Raw genomic sequence first — 20014 nt, 5'->3', positions numbered from 1 at the left:
AGCATGGCATTCATGACTCAGTATAAATTCCAATTCTCTATTCAGTCCAATGAAGGAAAATCTACTGTTTCACGCTACCTCATTTGAACCGATAAAAAGATAAGTGATCAGTGAGGAATCTGCAGCTACAGCTATAACATGACCTTGAAAAGAGAAGAAAGTATGGGCACCAAGTCAGACTTGAGGCCTGTTCAGGGTGCAGAAATACCTTTCATTATGAGATATTTGGCCCATAAAAGTCCAGTCCAGTGATAGACAGTAGAATTTTCTGCAATTATGGACATGTTCTATATCTGTACATTAGATACAGTAGCTATTAGCCACATCTGGCTATTGAGCACTTGAAATATGCCAGAATGACTGACAAACTGTATTTTTAATCTTTATAGTTAATTTTCATTTAAATAGTCCCATGTACTGTATAGTCCAAGCCTAATAAAATTATCGACTTATCTTTATTCAAATTCTCTCCCTTAAATCCAATCCCTCAGTTTTCCCCAGAGCCATTGGAAGTTTATTTCAAGGAGATTTTGAAACAAATATTACCATTCTTACTTTTTTTTTCCTTAATAGATCACTCTAGATTTTAAAGAACCTGTGTATTAGGTCTAAAAGTTTGAAGGAAACATCAGCTTCTTCCCTACAGGAGCTCTGAGCTTTACCTCAGAGCTAGGCCATAACTTATGATCAAATAAGCTGGAGGACTCAGAGACCCCACCAGCTTGGCAAAGACTTAGGAAGGAACTAAGCTCTTTCAACTTAACATTGTCTTTGCCTTGCCCTCCTTCCCCAAGAACAAGCAAGATTTGTTCTCATAAAAACAAGCACCTAAACCTCATGCTGGTTTTTTAATGTTTGAAATGTTTTACTATAGCAGATATTCAACTTTTAATCTCACTGTTTCTGTAAAATATTGTATTTTTACCAGATCTTATCATATTTCTCTTCTGAGTTAAAACAAAATTGCCTAATGACCTATTTTATGCAGAGCATGTGGTTAAAATCAAAGTAAAACTATTCATTCCACACACAAACAATTTTTCATCTTGGAAAAAACACTGATTACTCCCAGAGAACACTGCTGCACAGTAGTTATTACTTCACCATTTCACAGATGAAGAGTGAAAGGAGGAAATGAATAAAAACTAAAAGAAGAATATCTGTGTGGAGTTCTAGTCAGTATCAAAGTTAGACTTCTAAGGTCTGTAATTTTTCATCTCAACTTCACAACCGTCCTCTCTGTATTTAAGGTTATAACCATAAATCATCCTCAATTAACTATGATTACATTTTACACTGTAAATTTAAACTCATACCAGCAGCCTTCCTGTCAAGAAAAAAGAGAGAGAAAGAAAGAAGCATAATACTGTTATTAACCACATTATACTGTTAATTTCATCAGCTATTTTGTTGACTGGTTCCACAGGAAGGATTCAGACGTACATATATGTGAAACAAGGGAACTCGTACTCTCTTCCCCACTTTAGTTTAATAACATGGAAAATATCATGAAACCACACATCACATTACTTAAAAATCATCCACACCCAAAAATGGCTGCTTCTGCTCCCAAATCTCTATTACCAACTGACTGCAAATTGGTAAAGCCACTATGGAAAATAATATGGAGGTTCCTTAAAAAACTAAGAATTGATCTACCATATGATCCAGCAGTCCCTCCACTGAGTATTTATCCCAAAGACTTGAAAACATATATCCAAAAGGGTATATGCACACTGATGTTCATAGCAGCATTATTCACAGTGGCCAGGACATGGAAGCACCTGAAGTGTCCTACTATAGATAGTTGGCTAAAGAAGCTGTAGTACATATATACAATGGAATATTATTCGGTCATAAGAAGAGATAAAATCCTGCCATTTACGACAACATGGAAGGACCTTGAAATAATCATGCTAAGCGAAATAAGCTAGACAGAATAAGTTGAAAACCACATAACATCACTTATGTGTGGGACATAAATCTAAAAGCGACAAATGAACATGACAAACAAATAGAGACTTATGGACATAGACAGTAGACTAATGGTTACCAAAGGTTAAGGGAGGAGTGGTGAGATAGATGAGGTAAAAGGAGTCAAATATGTGGTGACAAAAAGAAATCTAACTATGAGTGGTGAACATACAATGCCGTATATATATGACTTACTGTTGAATTGTACACTTGAAACTTATTGGATTTTGTTAACCAATGTCACCATAATAAAAATAAATAAATAAAAATAAAACTCTACTCCTGTTAACAAAGAAAAAAATTTCTATTACCTATTGTAGAGCCTGTCTTATCACTGCAAAGATAACTATATGTGATTGTGTATGGATGAGTGGGGGCGTTGTAACTAGGGAACATTTGGTTCATAAGGAAGAGAGGAAGTTATTTCTAACTTTGGATGGTGAACACATAATGCAATATATGTATATGATGTATTGTTGAATTGTACACTTGACACATTTGATTTTATTAACTGACATCAGCTCAATATTTTTTTTAATGAAAAAAAATCTTTGAAGGTCTTCTCAAGATGAAAATGTCAGTTATAAATATCCTGTCCACGTGGTTCTGCCTACCCTCAACATAACTCTTTTCTTCCTAAATATACTAATCTCAGAAATCTCTTTGTCATAATGCCTAAAATTCTGCCGAAATAGTCATATTTTAGTTAATAATAATTTTCTTTTAAAATTCAAATATCTTTGAAAATATTGTAGATCTGTCCCTTCACCAATACCTCACCAAGCTATGTTGCTCAATTCCAGGAAGTGTTGTTCCCAAGAGCTGTGGCCCTGTGCATCACCCATTTTGATAAGGGTTTAGGGCATTTGAATACATGGAACCCTGGGGACCATGGGGAAAGAGCTAAAATGAAAAGATAGATGAATATATGAAAATAACTTAGTGCCAAAGGCATACTTTGCCATTTCAAAATTTCAACAAAATTTGGCTTTGTATCCCAAGAGAGCAGCAACCCCCCATTTTCTTCCTCTTTTTTCTTCTCTTCCTGCTCTTCTTCTACAAAACTCTCTACTCTCAGAGCCTGGAATATATTTCATATAGTTCAATATTACATAGACAAAAAATTTTTATGTGTTGCCTTGAGAATCCATCTGTCATTTTTAACATGACTTCAATGAGAAAACTTATAAAAGTACAAGCAATCCAATACAACCCTTCCCTAAGATAGGAACTTAAATGTATACTAACAAGAAAGCCAGATAGACAAGATTCCAAGAGAAAAATAAAATAATTCTACATTGTCAAGAACCAGCATGCAAATAGATTATATTGCCTGTCAAAAACAAGCAAACAAACAAACAAAAAAACGCAGTGATCAAGAGGATCATAGTCGGGAATTACTGACACACTTGGGGTTTCCCAAATCTTTACAGTTATTCCTTAGAATGTTTCAATAAAAGTGTTCTAAATTTTTTAAATGTAATATAAACTCATAACAAGTACAAAAGTATATTCTAAAACCAGTCATGAATTTATTTTGGTTATTCATCTGCACTTTTTCATAACGACAGTCAAACTGTACTGCCTTTGTTATATAATCCCTTTGTTACATAAAATGTGAAACTCAGACTTGCAGCATTAGCATCACCTAGGAACTTGTCAGAAATAAAGAATTACAGGCTCCACAGCAGACAAACTGAATTCAAATCTACATTTCAAAGAGATTTCTGGTGACTGTATGCACATCAACTTTTGAGAAGCACTGTTTCATTTCATATCAGGTCTTACCTCTGAGGGAACTCAAAGCCCATCTGCTACTGATACTCTCTGATGTTGGTGATATTAAGTATCTGGAGTCTGGGTCTGAAATATTCATAGAGATTATGACTTTAGAATTGATTTTCAGAAATAAATCCATTTTTGTCAATGCATGTTTCTACAATGTATATATATACATTACCGATATTTCAATTTCTTCTAAGGATTTCCATAAAACAAGGCTAAAGTCAATTCAGTGACTGACCCATGGGTAGATAATGGCAGTCCCTTTCAATAGAGAGTAGGAACAAGGATCATACTAGTTAGGATTTTTTAAGTGTGCATTCAAAATCACATAATACTGTAAAATAAATGCTTGTTCCACCCTTATCTGGTTTAATACTAATTGGACTATCTGATGTTTGACCACTTTGAATGAAAATGCAGAAGAGAAAATTGTCATATTAACCATCCACAAAGCCCTCTAAATTTTTTTGGTTATGAAATCCAGAAGTAAATTTTAATTCTTTACTTCATGACTCCCCACCTCAATTATCCCATATATTCAATAAAAGACATTAACAAAATTGTGAAAACACATAAAATAAAATGGGGAGGAAGAGAAGAAATGGGTTAGAGGATTCATTTATATCTGACATTTTTTTATTTCTCTTTTTAATTTAAACTACTTATTTTGCTTAGTTGTTAGCTTCTTGGAAGGTAGGTTCCAGATCCTTGAAACTGGGTTTGATTTCTGGCAACTTAATCTTATCAACAGCTGCAATAAATAAAGTATCTAGTATATGATAGATCAAGGACAGATCTTCTATCCTTTCAGGAAATTTCTCTCACTTTATTTTTTAATTGTAACTGTAGCCCACACTCAAGCTAATCATGAAAATATATGCAGAATTCTTTTAAAAGCAACATGCAAAAGAGTAAGTAGATGAACACAAAGCCATCAGCATAATCAAACAATTTAAAGTACATTCCTTTAATGAATTCATGATGTATGTGATGAAAAAGCTTATTTTTATTCATTATAAGAAAACACTATATAATTTTGATGACCCAATTTTTGCTCATTTAAATTATTTTATCTTTAATTTACTGATTTCTTATTGCTAACTTTGCATTATTCCAATTTCTGACAATCAATTCTTTTTGTCATTTTTATACAATTTCATTCACTTTAACAGTTTTTTTCTAACATTCTGATATTTGCTAATTGACTACAATATTATAGGTAATCAGTTTCTCATAGGCAGGACTCTCACCTACCATTAGTACAAAAATTTCATACATTCAGCAGAAAAAGGTCACTGATAGTATTATTGTTTGGCAACTACATTCCCTAGACTTTATGAATAGAATAAAAGGAGATAGATATTTGTGATTTGGCTTATATAATTCAAAATCTCCATTTTTGTTATATAATTAAATATATTTAGTTTGGCTAATAGATGAAGGGTACATTTAAACAGCTTGATTTTATAAGGTTATCCTTTTGTTAGGAGTTGAGAGCTTAGCTGCCTCTTTAATAAACAGACCGATACATACAACCACGTGCAGTGTGTGTTGAGTTCCTCCATGTCTATCGAGTAGCTTAATGCTATCAAAGTACTTCAGTGATAATGAAACTCAAGGCTCAAAGGACAGTGAGAATATTATTCCATATAATGTATTATGCATCAATAGTTTCAGGCAAGCAAATTCTACCAGCCTCTCAGACCACTACAACAGAGTCAGTGAAAAGATTATTAACTGATGCAAGAAATGGAAAAGTAGAAAGAAGAAAGAGAAACCAAAGGAAGTAAAAATATACACCCCGTTCTTTTATTTATTTATTTTTTACATCTCTGGCCGTCTTTTTATATCCACCTTGAGTTCCACAGATCTACCCTTTGGGCTCTCTGGTTCTACTCTCCATTCTCCAAACCATCTGCCCCTCCCTTTGCCTACACCTCTCTTTCTCATGTTCTCTTTTTTTCTTTCTTTATTAGACATCAAAGCTCAATTCAAGGTCATAGTCAAATATATACTTGTTACCATTCAGCCCTAGATATTTACTTATCAAATTAAAGCTTTTCATTCAAATCGATGTTATTATGACCACGCTCTAATTCCAACCCTAATATATGTATCCCATAGCCTCTGATATTAATTCCACCTGAGCAATATTTTTTTTCTACACAGAAAAACTACTCTGTCACAGCAGCAAACTTTAAAGAAGATTTGCTGAAGTCCCTTTGCTTGTACTAGTGTCTAGTTGTCATTTTAAGAAAGATAAATTGGATCCATTATCAGGAAACAGTTGCTGTTGCCAATTTTTAACAACAAAACTGCACCCTGATCTTTAAAACTCCTTTTATTGATCACTCTCATATCAGATTGTATCAGACGTATTTTAGTTTAAGACCCTTTCTCATCATTGCATAAGAGAAGAAACAGACAATTTCTATTGATGTTTAGTATGAGATTTGTGCTTCCTTTCTCGTGTATCATCTGAAAAAGTAATGTACTCTTCCTATCATGCAAATTACACAAGTTTGCATGGGTATTTTGAAAAGATAATACCAAAGAAGTTGAAGCACAGTATTTAACCTCATTGTTTCTCAATGCACAGATTAACAGCTTTGCAAAACTTTTTCCTGTTGAGTTCAAACATACTACATAACACCTGGATTTTTAAATACAAAGGAGAACTTGCCCCTGAATATTAAGAATGTGCCTACTTAATTACTCTATCTCAATAGTTTTGTGAAGACACATTAGTAATATTCTGGTTCTGCTACCCACTTCCATCCAAGTCATGTATTCTGAAGGTCTCTTAACTGTTGGCATCCTGCCTCTTTAACTTACGGTTTGCTCAGAAGTTTCAATACAGGGACATGTCACAACAGGTATGTGCATGTCTGCTTGTCTTTAAACTGTTGCTGTTTACATAAACACATTTAAAAAAAGGTTTCAGAAGAATATTTAAAAGTCTGGGGACCATCAGACTTAAAATAAAAGTACAATAGAAATGCTATACATATTTTGTAAAATAAATTTGGTGGATATTGTGAGAATTTCTTGTTCTGCTGTATTTTATTTTTGTAAAGCCTTAATATTTTAAGCAAAGTGACTTCAAATGAAACAATACATCGTGGTGTATATATATTCATACATAAGAATATATGTATGTACATATGTATACATGTGCATATGTGTATAAAATTATTTTATATATATTATTTAAATATGAATGGAAACTGAATTGAGAAGAAAAAGTTTTTGCTCCTTCAGCTCCAATTAGAACCTCAACTCACCTTGCTCCACTGTTTCCTGATAGCAGCTCTTACCCACTCCCCTCTGGTTCCAAGAGACCAGAAATGAATATTGCAACCCAATAATATGCCTCAAACAGTCCCTGTCACACAAGTACTCTTACCGAGATTATAGGAAAAAGTCATCAAAAAATATAACTAATTAGTTTCCCTTGTCACTGCTATACAATGATATTTGCAACAGTCTTTCCATGATACATAAAAAGTATTCAACCTATATCTATTTTTTTGAGAGCACAATTCAATACTCTATTGTTCAAGCTTTAACGGACTTTTGGAAGCTAGACCCGAAATTACACATTGAGCCAAAATTATGTTTGAAATAGGTTCCTTTATAGTTTAGAACAAATGCTTTCCAGATGAGAGTCAAAACTCAAAAATAGAGCCTAGAATTCAGAACTGTCCAGTTGGATTATGGAATTTGTAGGCTAAGACAAAATAAAGGCTCAAAATCTACTAAAAGCATATATTTTTGGTCTCTTTTCTCCTTGGAGAATGTTCATCAGGGATGCTATGGAATTTCTGTCAATTCCTAAAATAACCATACATTCTACTTTTGGAAACCTAAATAAATAAGAAGAAACATAACTTCTTTCATGTAACATAATATAAAGTTCAAAATGAAAACTTGGAAGTTTGCTTTTACTTCCCTTGCCTTTGAGGTCAAATTCATAAAATCCTCTCTAAATCCAAGGTTCATGAGTTCAGTACCCATATTTTCTTCTATGCAATTTATTGTTTTGGGTCTTATATTCAGGCCTTTGATCCAATTTGAGTTATTTTTGGTATTTGGTGACAGATAGTTTAGTTTTATTCTTTTGCATGTGGCTTTCCAATTCTCTCAGCATCATTTATTGAGGAGGCTTTCTTTTCTCCATTGTATGTTTTTGGCTTCTTTGTCAAAAATTATTTGCCCACATATATGAGGGGTTACTTCTGGACTTTCAATTCTGTTCCATTGGTCTGTGTGTCTATTTTTCTGCCAATACCATGCTGTTTTGATTATTATTGCTTTATAGTATAATTGAAGTCAGGCAGAGTGATACCTCTGGGTTTGTTCTCTTTTCTCAGGATGGCTTTAGCTATTTGGGGTCTTTTGTGCTTCCATACAAATCTGATAATTTTTTATTCCATTTCTTTATTAAAAAAAAAATGCTGTTAGGTTTTGACAGAGATTGCATTATATCTGTATATTGTTTTTGGTAATAAGGCCATTTTAACCATGTTGGTTCTTCCATCCAAAACATAGAATATCTTTCCATTTCTTTTTGTCTTCTTCAATTTCTTTTAATAAAGTCTTATGATTTTCAATATATAGGTTCTTTCTTTGCATGCTCCCTTAGGTTTATTCATAGGTATTTTATTCTTTTTGTTGCAATTGCAAAAGGAATTTTTTTCCATTTTTCTTAAAATTCATTGTTAGTGTATAAATTCATTACCTGAACAGTTCAGATCAGATCTAGGCAAATAGGCTGTATTGCTTCTGTGCTCCCATTCCTTTACAATTTGGGGAACATTTTTTTGTAAAATAAATTTGGTGAATAGTATAGTGTTTTGGGGTTTGTTTTGTTTTTGTCTGTTTTACCGGATATATTTAGTCTTTTGCCTTGGGAAAAGAAACTATGAAAAGAATACATGTGCTTCATTTGTCCGCAGAATATTATTCTTTTTAGACCAGAAAATACATAATCAAAATAAGTTCAGATTCACATTTTTGTGATAAATCTATCCCTATTTCAGAACAGTGAATGTATGCAGCAGCTTACTGATATAGATATAATGTAACATAAAAGAAAAAGACCAGACTTTTGATTTGAGAGAATTGGCGTTGAATTCCAACTTCAATGCCCACTAACAAGTAAAGAGCTCGGTGAGCTTCAATTTTTCCTCTGCAAAATGAGAATAATACTTAATTTTCAAGGATGTTGGGAGGGTCAAAAACAATATATATAAAGTCAGTAACACAGTCTTTGAGTCGTAATAAGTAGTTAATGTGAGACCTATTACATATTTTGTATTGCAGGAACAAATTGAATTTATATTCTTGTACTCAGATTCATTTAGCAATACCTCCCAGGATCTACAAATAGTCAAGAGCATCAAAAGTATGGATTGTGATTGCTAGTTATCTCTATTCTTCCTCTAGGAAGAAGCCTGTTTCACTGTTTTTAGGTCTGCATTGGAACTTTGTAGTCAAAATGATGAAATAAATAAAAACTTATTAACTACTGTTGCATGAACCAGCAAAGCTACATAAGCCCTTTTCCACTTTTTCCAATACATGTTTTAATATGTGGTGTTCCTTTGACAAGCTTTATCATAATTTATATTTGAAGAAGTACCAATAAATTATAGATAATATGTGCATGTAGCAAAAAGTATTTTTGAATAAAACTACTCTAAACACATTAGGGAATAAATCTGACAAATCTGTCTCCCCTTCCCCGTTATTCTCCTATCTTCTTCCTTGCCCATCTCTCTAATTATTGGAAGTCTCAACTCTATCCATTCTTCAAATCCCAGTTCAAAGGTTGTCTCTTCTTTGAAGCCTACAGAGGCAAATTCTGTCTCCTTGTAACTGTCATTGTAAACAGTCACACATTTTTTATGGTTATTATTATTAACAAATGAGTACAAAGCTGTACCCCTACAATTACACATGTCAGAAACCTGAGAATAGCTTTCGCCTTTATCTTTAGCCACATTCGTCCCAACAGTCACATTGGGCTGCCACACTGTTTCTTCCTTCTGTCACTCCCTTAATTCCTGACCTTTCGTGACCTGACACTCCTCACCTGTCCATAAAAAAAGCCTCTAAATTGGTCTTTCTGCCTCCAGCCCTACACCTCCACTATTTCCCTGCACACTGTTAACAGAATGTGCTCTAAAAGCAGGAATCTCATCTTAGCACTAGCTTTATAAATCTTTTCTCCTTTGTCTACTTAATAAAATCCAAGTCTAGGACATGATTGCATGCTCTTTCCTGAAAAGGTAGGTTTGGGCAGGGGCCAAAAGTTTGGGGTTTAGAATTGCACCCTCCCGGGCTTGCAGCCCGGCTTCAGTATTCACTAGCTGTGTGACTTAGGCACTTACTCAACTCCTTTACTTCAACTTCTCTCTTTAAAATGAGAATTGTCTGAAGCATTAAATGCAATAGTGAATTTATAGTGACTAGCAGAGGGCTTCCCACACACAAATCACTAGGCAAATGGTTTTTGTTATTCATAACATCATCCCTTACAGCTCTGCCCTCATCTTCTACTTCTCCCCCATCCGACTCTACAAGCTGGAGGTTTCCTAATGGGGTTACATTCCCTCAGATTTCTTTGCCTTAGAATATACAGTTACCTCTGCCTGCAGAACTTATATCTCTGCTCACTTCATCAATAATAGTAATAATATGTAGAAAGTACAACTTACTGCCCACGATCTTAGACATGCAAGAAATAAAATTTATTTTATAACTACTAAAATTAATTTCATATTTTGAGCTTCATTTTTCTGGGAAGTATAAAATGTACTATCAATCAATTCATGAATCCACCTCCCTTTTACCATTTCCTTGGGGCAGTACCTAAGTTCTGAGTTACTCACAGAGCACCAAGGGGCTGGGAAGGGGCAGTTGTTCAGTGACGGTTACCATTACCACGCTTGCATCCCTGATAATCCTACTGATTTCGCCTAGCCTTTAGTCATTGACCAGGAGATCCTGGGAGCTCTTCTTGCTTTTTCTATGCTCTTCTTGGCCACTTAAGTATTCATTCTGCTACTTCTACCTCATCCTAAAACTGTGAGACAGTCTGACATTTCTGACTTGATTCAACAGAGAGTAATTTCTTCTCTGGGGTCCTGTCATATTCCTGAACATAATCCTGTCTGTTCATAGGTGTCCCCAGTCCTCTGCAGAGGTTCTGTCCACCCTCTCCTACCAAGGCTTATCCCTTTTGGTGGTGGGAATTGGGGGGAAAGGTGCAATGTCCCTTCTGAAGGACCCTCCAGCTGAGACTCCATATATCCTTCTTCTCAATTTTATCCAATCTGACTTAGGAGTCTTTCCTAAACCTTAGATCCTTTGGAGTCTACTCATTTTAGAAGTTTTTATCTGCTTATGGCTGTAACCTTTTGATGAGACAGTGAAATCAGCAACTTACCTGTTCTAATTGAAAATAGTAAAGTGATAACAGGCATATTGGAAGAAAAAATATTGCTTACACTTCAAAATATTATCTCAATGCATTACTAAGAATAGTTATCATTTATTGGGTAAGTTAGCCAGACATGGCCTCACACAAATTATGGTCTGCATCAGTCAGGTTCCCAGCAGACAATAGAAGGTGTGCTCAAATTAGGATGCCTTGAGTAGGTTTTATAAAGAGACTCTTTGCAAACCTGAGGGCAGGGTGTAGATAAACCAAAAGAGATAACGAAGTTCCCTGAGGCTAGCAATAGGATGGGGAGGATTACCATCTCTAGATGAGAAGGCACAAATATAGTGAGAGGTAACTGGGAGGCAGAAGGAGAGAATCTTGGAGACCTGCCACCTTGAGGAAAGCAGTGACCTTTAATTAAGAGACCTGCAGCCAACACTTATTTTCTCTCAGTACTAGAGGCTGGATGTCTGAGATCAGGGTGCCAGCATGGTTAGGTTCTGGTGAAGGCTCTCTTCCAGGCTTACAGTTGGCACCTCTCTTCACTATGTCCTAACATGACCTTTCCTCCATGAGTATACATGGAGAGAAATCGATCTTTCTCTTCTTATAATGCCACTGATCTCATCATGAGGGCTCCATCCTCATGATATAATCTAACTCTAATTACCTCCTAAGGGCCCTACCTCAAAATATCAGCACATTAGAAGTTAAGTCTTCAACATATGAATTTGAGGAGGACACAAATATTCAGTCCAGAACAAACTCAGACAGTGTTTTCTCAGAAAAGCCTACCTCTCAGCAGAATTGGCTCTTCCTATATTTTACTCCACGCTACAATGCTTTGTTCATAGCTCTGTTAAAAACACAAATATTATATTGTATTTTTAGTGCACATGTCTTTATCTTTCACTTTCTTGAGTGCCTTAAGGAGAGAGGAAAATTTGGCTTGTTTTTTTTTCTGATACCAATGACAGTGCCTAAAATATAAAATATAGTATGCTGGCTGAATGAACAGATAAATGAATGTTTTTTCCTCTACTCAGGATCGAACTCCTTAAAAAACAGTCATTTTACAGATAAATAAACTAATTCATGATATCTTCCTTCTTTTCCTGATAAAATATATGTTGTTTATTCATACTATTCCTTAGGTAATACTTCCACATTTGTCAAATACAAACTGATCTCCTCTGATATTGTGAATTTTAGGCATAGCAAGAGAAAAGGGAAAGAGGAGTTAGTGGCAAGGTGATAAAATATGTACCTATCTATTTGGAGGCAGGCATATCTCTGAAGTTCTCGAGCTTGACAAGTAGAGCTTACTCTCACTGAATACAAAAGTTAACATGAATTCAGCAAGAAGCCCTTACACATGATCCCATCTAGAATTATAGTAGATCTTAATGTATTTTTTTACGAGAATCGTTTTTCTGGTTTTAAACAAAGCAAATATATATCAATAAACTGGGTTAGCTATCAATTACTTATGACAGGAGAGGTGCAAACACAGCTGTACTGTCAGTGTACTGCACAAAGACATTTGATCAAGCAGGGGAAGGAGCTAACTTTCCTTGCTAAACTTGGGCCTTGATATGAGGCTGCAGGGACCTAAAGAAAGGACATTTTTTCCTTCACCTAAAGGTGTAATCTATGGACCCACAAGGGGTTGACTCAGAGAAAGCATCTTTTTCCACTTACTGAGAGGTCTCTATATGCCAGCAGCAGCCCCGACCTCAAACTCACCTCAAATTCAATACAGTTGACCCTTGAACAACAGGAGAGTTGGAGGCACTAACTTTCCGCAGTTGAAAATCTGCATACAACTCAGTTATCCCTCAGTTTCCAGGCAGGGGCAGGGGTTAGTCCTTCAGTATTTGTAAGGGATTGTTACTCCAATGAATACCAAAATCTGTGGATGCTCAACTCCCTTATAAAAAATGGCAAAAATCAATGCTTTAAGTCTGCCCTCCACATCTGCAGATGCCTAACAGTGGATGAAAACACTGTTTTCGATCTGTGGATGCTTGAATGCACAGATGTGAAACCTGTATATTCACAGGACCAGAGGGAACCACTGTACATTTATTGAAAAAAAATCTATGTATAAGTGGACCCATGCAGTTAAAACTCATGTTGTTCAAGGGTCAACTGTATATCTAAATAAGTTCTCCATCCTGTACCTCTCTTTTTTAACAATGCAATCATTATCCTCAACTTGTTTGTTCAAGATAAAGGTATTATTTTTGTCTCTATGGAATTAAACAAAGATGTATTGTATACTATTATGTACCAGAGACTACAGTAGCTGTTTAGGAACAGTGAAAAAAGTATACGACCAGACTCTCAAAAGGCAAAGTATTTAGTTTAAGAGATAAAATATAAAGCCACAGAATGACAAATAACTGAAAAAAAAACATTCAACTGAAATCGTCAAGTGATAATCACAGAAACAGTCATGACAGTCCCTGTGTGTCCCTTACTCCAGTCCTTCTCCTTTTTCTGCCATTCTCACATCTTTTAATCTCCAAAAGGTGGACCAAGGGGGATTTTGTAAACTCCAGCTCCTTCAGCTCCCTTCCTCTCTTGCCACCCAGTATGATAATTGATGTTTTTTAAATCTTGTGCAAAAAGTGAACATGGGCATTACCGGAAAACTTTATTGTTTTAAATGAAAAACATACGATCTAAGTAAAAACAATGCGTATGAGATGCAAATGCATTTTTAAGACAAATCTCTCCAAATATTCTGTCCCCAAACTTCCAAAAATAATTTTTAAAAGGTATACAGCCCTCTCACATCTTTAAGTTGATATTTAAAACTTTTTTACATCTCTTCGAGTAGTTGCAAAGGATGTAAATTCTGGCATATTTTAAATGTTGACTTGTTTAAAGAAAACTGTTACTTATCTCATTTAAATATATCCAGTGGAAAATAACCATAGTAATTTGATACCTTCCAACAACCATTTAAAAAAAATACATGACCAAACTGTTTTGTGTATCATTCTTCTTTTTGAATTCTTATTTCCACTCCATTTCACTGCAGAATTTCTTCTTCATGTAACATATTTTCAATCGGGAAGTCTCCTAATGGTAATTCATCCATATATTTCTATTTTCTAGGACCTAAAACCCTAAATATTTTAATTAAGTTAATATTATGATATTAATAGTGTAGTATACAATTTGATAGCACGTAATTAGCCATTATGTAACATATGCAACATAAGCATCATGCATTATGTAAATACAACATAAATTCATTTGATATTTTGATAATTAGTAAATGTACAATGGAAAATTTTGTCAGAAATATATATCTCAGTAAGAGATGTAAAACTTTTCAAATTAGTTCATGTATCTGTGAATACATATTAATAATTTCTAGAATAAAATGTAATTCTGTATCAATTCTATTCTTTTTACTTATATGTTGAAATAAGCATTTAGCAACCTTGTTCAAATAAATTAGTAGGAAATAAAAGTCTTTTTTCTGTAGTAATATCTCTCAATTATTTAGTGATTTTACTAAGTTTTATATAAAAAATCACACCTTATCAAAATTGAAATTAATAACCAATCAAGTGTCAACCTGGTTACATTCTTCCTTACATTTTGTTGAAAAAAATGCATTATAAACCACTGTTTTGTAAAGAATTTATTAGCAGTTCCTTCATTAGAGGCTATCACTTTCTTAGCATGAATAACAGTATTTTTAATTGTCTCCCTGTTTGATATGCAGGAAGTTTTTCTACCCCAGAGTGATACACCAGAATGAGACTCTTCATTCATGAGAGGAAACTGTCCCTTTTAAAAGTGGGAGACTATTCCTGGTGAAAGAAGAGGTAGGAGTTGAGAATCAGTATGAAATCTCAACCATGGATCAGTTTTAGGAAAAATTAAAAAAAAAAAAAAAAAAGTTGAGGAATTGGAAATAAGTTCCCTTAGAAAAATGCCCTTGGAACCCCGAGGATACTCACAACCCATCCTGAAGATTGCTGCCCCAACCAACATCTTTCCAATTGGATTAGACAGCCTAAACCCTTCTTCTAAAAATAACATTTGACCAGGCCACTTTAGTTAGAGCTTAATAACTCTCAATACCTCTCTATGTGTAAGATATAAACACACAGAGCCATGAATCAATCTGTGTGACACATGGCCCTTCCAAACCTGTCCTCCCACCATGACCTCCTTCCTGGAGATCTAATGGCATCCTCAGATATATACATATTTTGTTCACTTCGAGTGAGTGCTTTTGATAACATGGCTTCTTTAATTTGGAATGACTCATTCTCTGTTATCCCCCTATCCAAATGTAGTTATCTTCTTTGATCTCTTCACCCAGAAAAATTTTCCTTCCCACTGCAAACCAAACTGATCTCTGAATTCTCATGAACTTGCACGCAAAACATGGCTATAAATACTGGGACTACATTTCTTGAGGGGAGCAGAATTAATGAATATCAGTTCCATTACCTAGACATTAATATTTTGTTGTTTGTTACTCTTTCATATTTATTAATTTCGTATTTCCAAAATGGGACAATATTATAAAGCGGTGTTATATTTCTACAAATAATAGTGTTATATTTGTCTTCTCCTGTTTTTCCAAAAGTCCTTTGGGTATCAAATAACAAATTAAACCTTCTAAAAGATCTGTGGCAAGTAAACTAAGTATTTATTCACTACCAGTTTTAGTGAATGAGGACAAAACGTCTTCAAGAATGTAAGTTAGCACATATCCGTTGATCCCCCAAGGGACAGTAGAAGCACCTCCATACTAGTAAATTGATATTGCAGAATTCTACTAGAAAGAAAAAACTACTAAGTAAATATATTCACAGGTTATGAAATGCATTTTTTTTTTCTACAAAATAAGGTTTTACTTATCACAATAATACCTTGGGCCACTAGTCCTGGTGAAGAAAAACATGTTTTACTCTTTCCTAAATGCTGTTGCCAGAATTGCAAAGGAGAATAGATATTAAATTTAAACCATTGAATCCTAATTAAAACCTCAATACCAACATTATTAACTGTGGGTTTATTTTCTTTGCCACAATCAACTAATACCCTCATCTAAGGTGAATAGACTGTCTAAGAAAAGGCCATGTGGAGTTTCTTTGTAAGTCATAAGTAAATTTTTGGCACTAATCTTTAATTAATAATGGTGCTTCCCCACCCAAGAAGCCTGGTATCAGTTATTACTAGTTTGAATTCTAATTACAGTTATTATATGTACTACTAATTTGATGATGATTTGTTCTACATTATTTTGAGATTTAAGCATTCTATTTGTATATTTTTCTCTCCAATAAAATTATACAGATTACATAAATTTTTCTTTACCCAAGATTAGCACAGTGGTGGCTACATACTGTGATAAATCAGTATTTCCTAAGGAATCACAAGCAAGATACAGCAGAGTACTAAGGATTCTAACTATATACCATTATTGCCTTAATTTACAAAGGTAAACCACAATTCTTTTTAAAGATGGTTATATGAAATTATTTGAGCATTTTGGGGATAGATGTTTTCATTTCTAAAAAAAAAGGGGGGGGGCTGGGAGAGACACTGTGTTTGTAGAAAAATGTAGACCTTAACTACAGTTTCGTTGCTGAGATTAGATGATGTACCTATAGATCTTATATAATGTGCAAGAGAAAAGGAAAGAACTAAAACAGATTGAAACCCTAGAGAATGAGCTCAGATTTAGACTTTATAAGTCATAGTTTAGGTGAAAATTAACCAAGAGAGATAGGTTAATTTGTTTCCTGATGTCCAAAAAATCAAATAAAAAAAGCATTGATAGTAGACCAGTGACAACTGATCATTGTCATCAGAATGGATCTAAGCAAAAGGAATTTGTGACAAATAAAAAGTCACTCATTTGATTGCCAAATGACTCAGTTTCTGGAGAGGGGTTCTTGTTCTGCCAGTAGAAATTTTTTGGTCAAAATATGTAGCTTTCAGAAATGGTCCAAAGCAATAGAGTTAGCAAGGAACACTAGCATAGAAGAGTATAATAAAACAGTACTCATGAAGTTATGAGGACGAACACCAAGCAATTCTCCTTCTAATTTATCCTCATCAGCATAAGAACAAATATAAGCCAGAGAAATAAATCAACATTGTACAGATTATGCTGCATAAGGAGAAAAAGAATCTGTTGGGTCGTAAATCTAAAAAAAATGCATTATAATTCTCATTTTACTCAATTTTTCACAAGCTGTTGTTTCATTGACCTTCTCGAAACTCCCTTCTCTTTGTTTCTGTAACACCATTTCCTGACTCTCCCAAGGGTTATTCTTTATCATTCTTTTTGGAGGCTGTTATTTTTCTTCCTTATACATTAATGTTGGGTTTCCCCTAACTTCTGTTTTTGGCTCTCTTCTTTCTTACCCCATGTAATCTCTCAAGGTAAATTTACCCAAAACCTCAACTATGAACTGTCCACCCTTAACTCTGTGAAATCTACATCTTCCTTTTCAGGTCCATACAGCCCATTAATAAATAAACATATCCAATGAATGATCCCAGACCTAAACATAACACCGTATAGAAAGTTGAATCATCCTTCCCTGACTTTCTCCTTCCTCATCTGAAGGAATGAAGCAATATCCACTCAGTTGTCCAAGATAGAACTCTAGGAGTCATCATCCACACAGCTATAGTAGACAGCATGTGCCCTGCACAAATTCTCTGTACCAATAATGTGTTCATCCCCAAGGTGCTGGGACTATTAGCCACTATAGTTCACAGCTGCCACCTTTTTCTGGCAAATTGTCCTCAGTCGAGGGGATCTTCTCATCTTGAACTTTCCAGAGTGGCTCGCAGCCAAATATTGACTGCTACAGGATAAAAAGCCACCTCCCTTGCCTCAATGCTATAGTGCAGTTAATGTACAAGAGTCTAAGCCTCAACTTCACATGAGACCATATCTTTGTTGGGTTCTTCCCCATCCCATCTGCTTGAAGAGCACTTGTATTAATGAAGCATGAATATCTGACTTCCTGTCCTAGTCTCTCCTTCCAGGAAATCAAGTCTTGAATATTCCTTATACCCAGTATGTCAGAGTCCTATTCATTCTACCTCCTTCAGAGTTTCCAGATCTATACACATTCCATCAACACTGCCACCACCTTAGTTTGGGTTTTGTTTGTTTCTTTGTTGTTTTTGTTTTTCTTCCTTTTATTTTACCTTGTCTATGTCAGTAGATTACTAGTTTCCCTTTCCCCTATCCTACTCTTTCCAACACAGTCTCTTTACTGACACTAAATTAGTCTTTCCAAAATACAGATTTGATATTGTTACTTCCCAGCATAAGTATCTACTGACTATGGGATAAACTAAAGGTTTTTTTTTTTTTTTTTCTATCATGGTATTTATGTCTCCAATGTACACCTTAGCTGACATTCTGTTCCTATTACCACCACTAGAACCCAAATAGATTCTACACATTTATCCCAACTCTCACCTCCATGCCTTTTTCATTGCATACAATGACTATTACCTCTTCAAAGGATAAATAATTCCCAATAAACCTTCAAAAGTGGGTATCGGGACCTCCAGAAAGACCCACTTGCTGTTCACCTCACCTGCTTTGAGTTGCCCTGAGCTCAGGTAGTTCCCATGTTCTCTGCCATGCACACATCTCTACAAACACTTCTTATAATCCTCTGATTACTTATCTGTTTTCTTTACTACTTGGTAAACTTTTTGACTACAGAAACCTTTTATCCCCTGCATCAAGCCTATGGACATGTATTTAGTAGACACTCAAAAGACAAATTTAAAAGATAGTGGACTTAGAAAGCAAAACAACAGCAGAAGTTTCTAACCACCTAGTAGGGCAGGGAGTCTGGGGCTCTTTACTGCTGCAGTTTGTGCAAAAGTGAATCACAGCCCACTCAGGGAGGATGGAAAGGGGTTAACCAAAATTACAGTTTGGTCAGGTAGAGTAAAACAATAAAAAAAAAAAACAGGTAATTATATACGTTTTACTAATTCCTAATGAGTCAGAATTTGGGGCTGTAATGAAAACACTTGTAAGACATTTAGAGCCAGTTTCTTGAGTGTACGACCAGTGCAATTGCTCAGGGCTTCACATTTAAAAGAGTCCATGCTTGGTTTAATGTTCTGCTCTCACTATCTTGAAATTTGTAATAATTCTTTTAAAAGTTGCTCCATATTTTCCTTTTTCACTGGCTTCACAAATTATGTGGCCAGTCCTGTGTACATTATTTCCAGAATTAGTTATAAGTTAACCCATTAGTGAGCGTGTACCAAAAGATTACTGATCACACAATTTATTTACTTCCAAGTAATATCTTTCTTTCTAAAGTTAGTTGTTCCTCCTCCACTCTCTATTCTCTCTACTTGTCTCAGCCGAGGTTTCCCTGATATCACAGTCTGAGACAAAGGCTTAAGTGTATGTGCTTCATGTGAAGGTCTGAGGAGTAAAGCTGAGAAGGACAATAGGCCCATACAAGGATGTATTTTCAGGTTGCCTACACCACAGGTGCAAAATGCTCATCATATGGGCCCCCTGAAGAGCCTGATGAACTGTCTCCCCAAGGTTGAAGCATACTATTTATGCATTGGCTCTCATAACCCATTGGTCAAGGATAGTTCCACAGGATTTATTGCCCTTCCTTCCATTGAACATGCCCTGAGAGGTTCCTGGGAGTAGCACAGAAATCAGCTCAGATCTGTGATGTGATGCCCAGTGGGGGACTGCCAGATTGCACCTGCACAAAGCTGGTCAAAGCCTCCACAGAGGTGGTTAATGCAGCA

This window comes from Rousettus aegyptiacus, unplaced genomic scaffold, assembly GCF_014176215.1.
Source record: "Rousettus aegyptiacus isolate mRouAeg1 unplaced genomic scaffold, mRouAeg1.p scaffold_m13_p_12, whole genome shotgun sequence".
In the NCBI taxonomy this organism is placed as follows: Eukaryota; Metazoa; Chordata; class Mammalia; order Chiroptera; family Pteropodidae; genus Rousettus; species Rousettus aegyptiacus.
Note: the sequence above shows the minus strand (reverse complement) of the source record.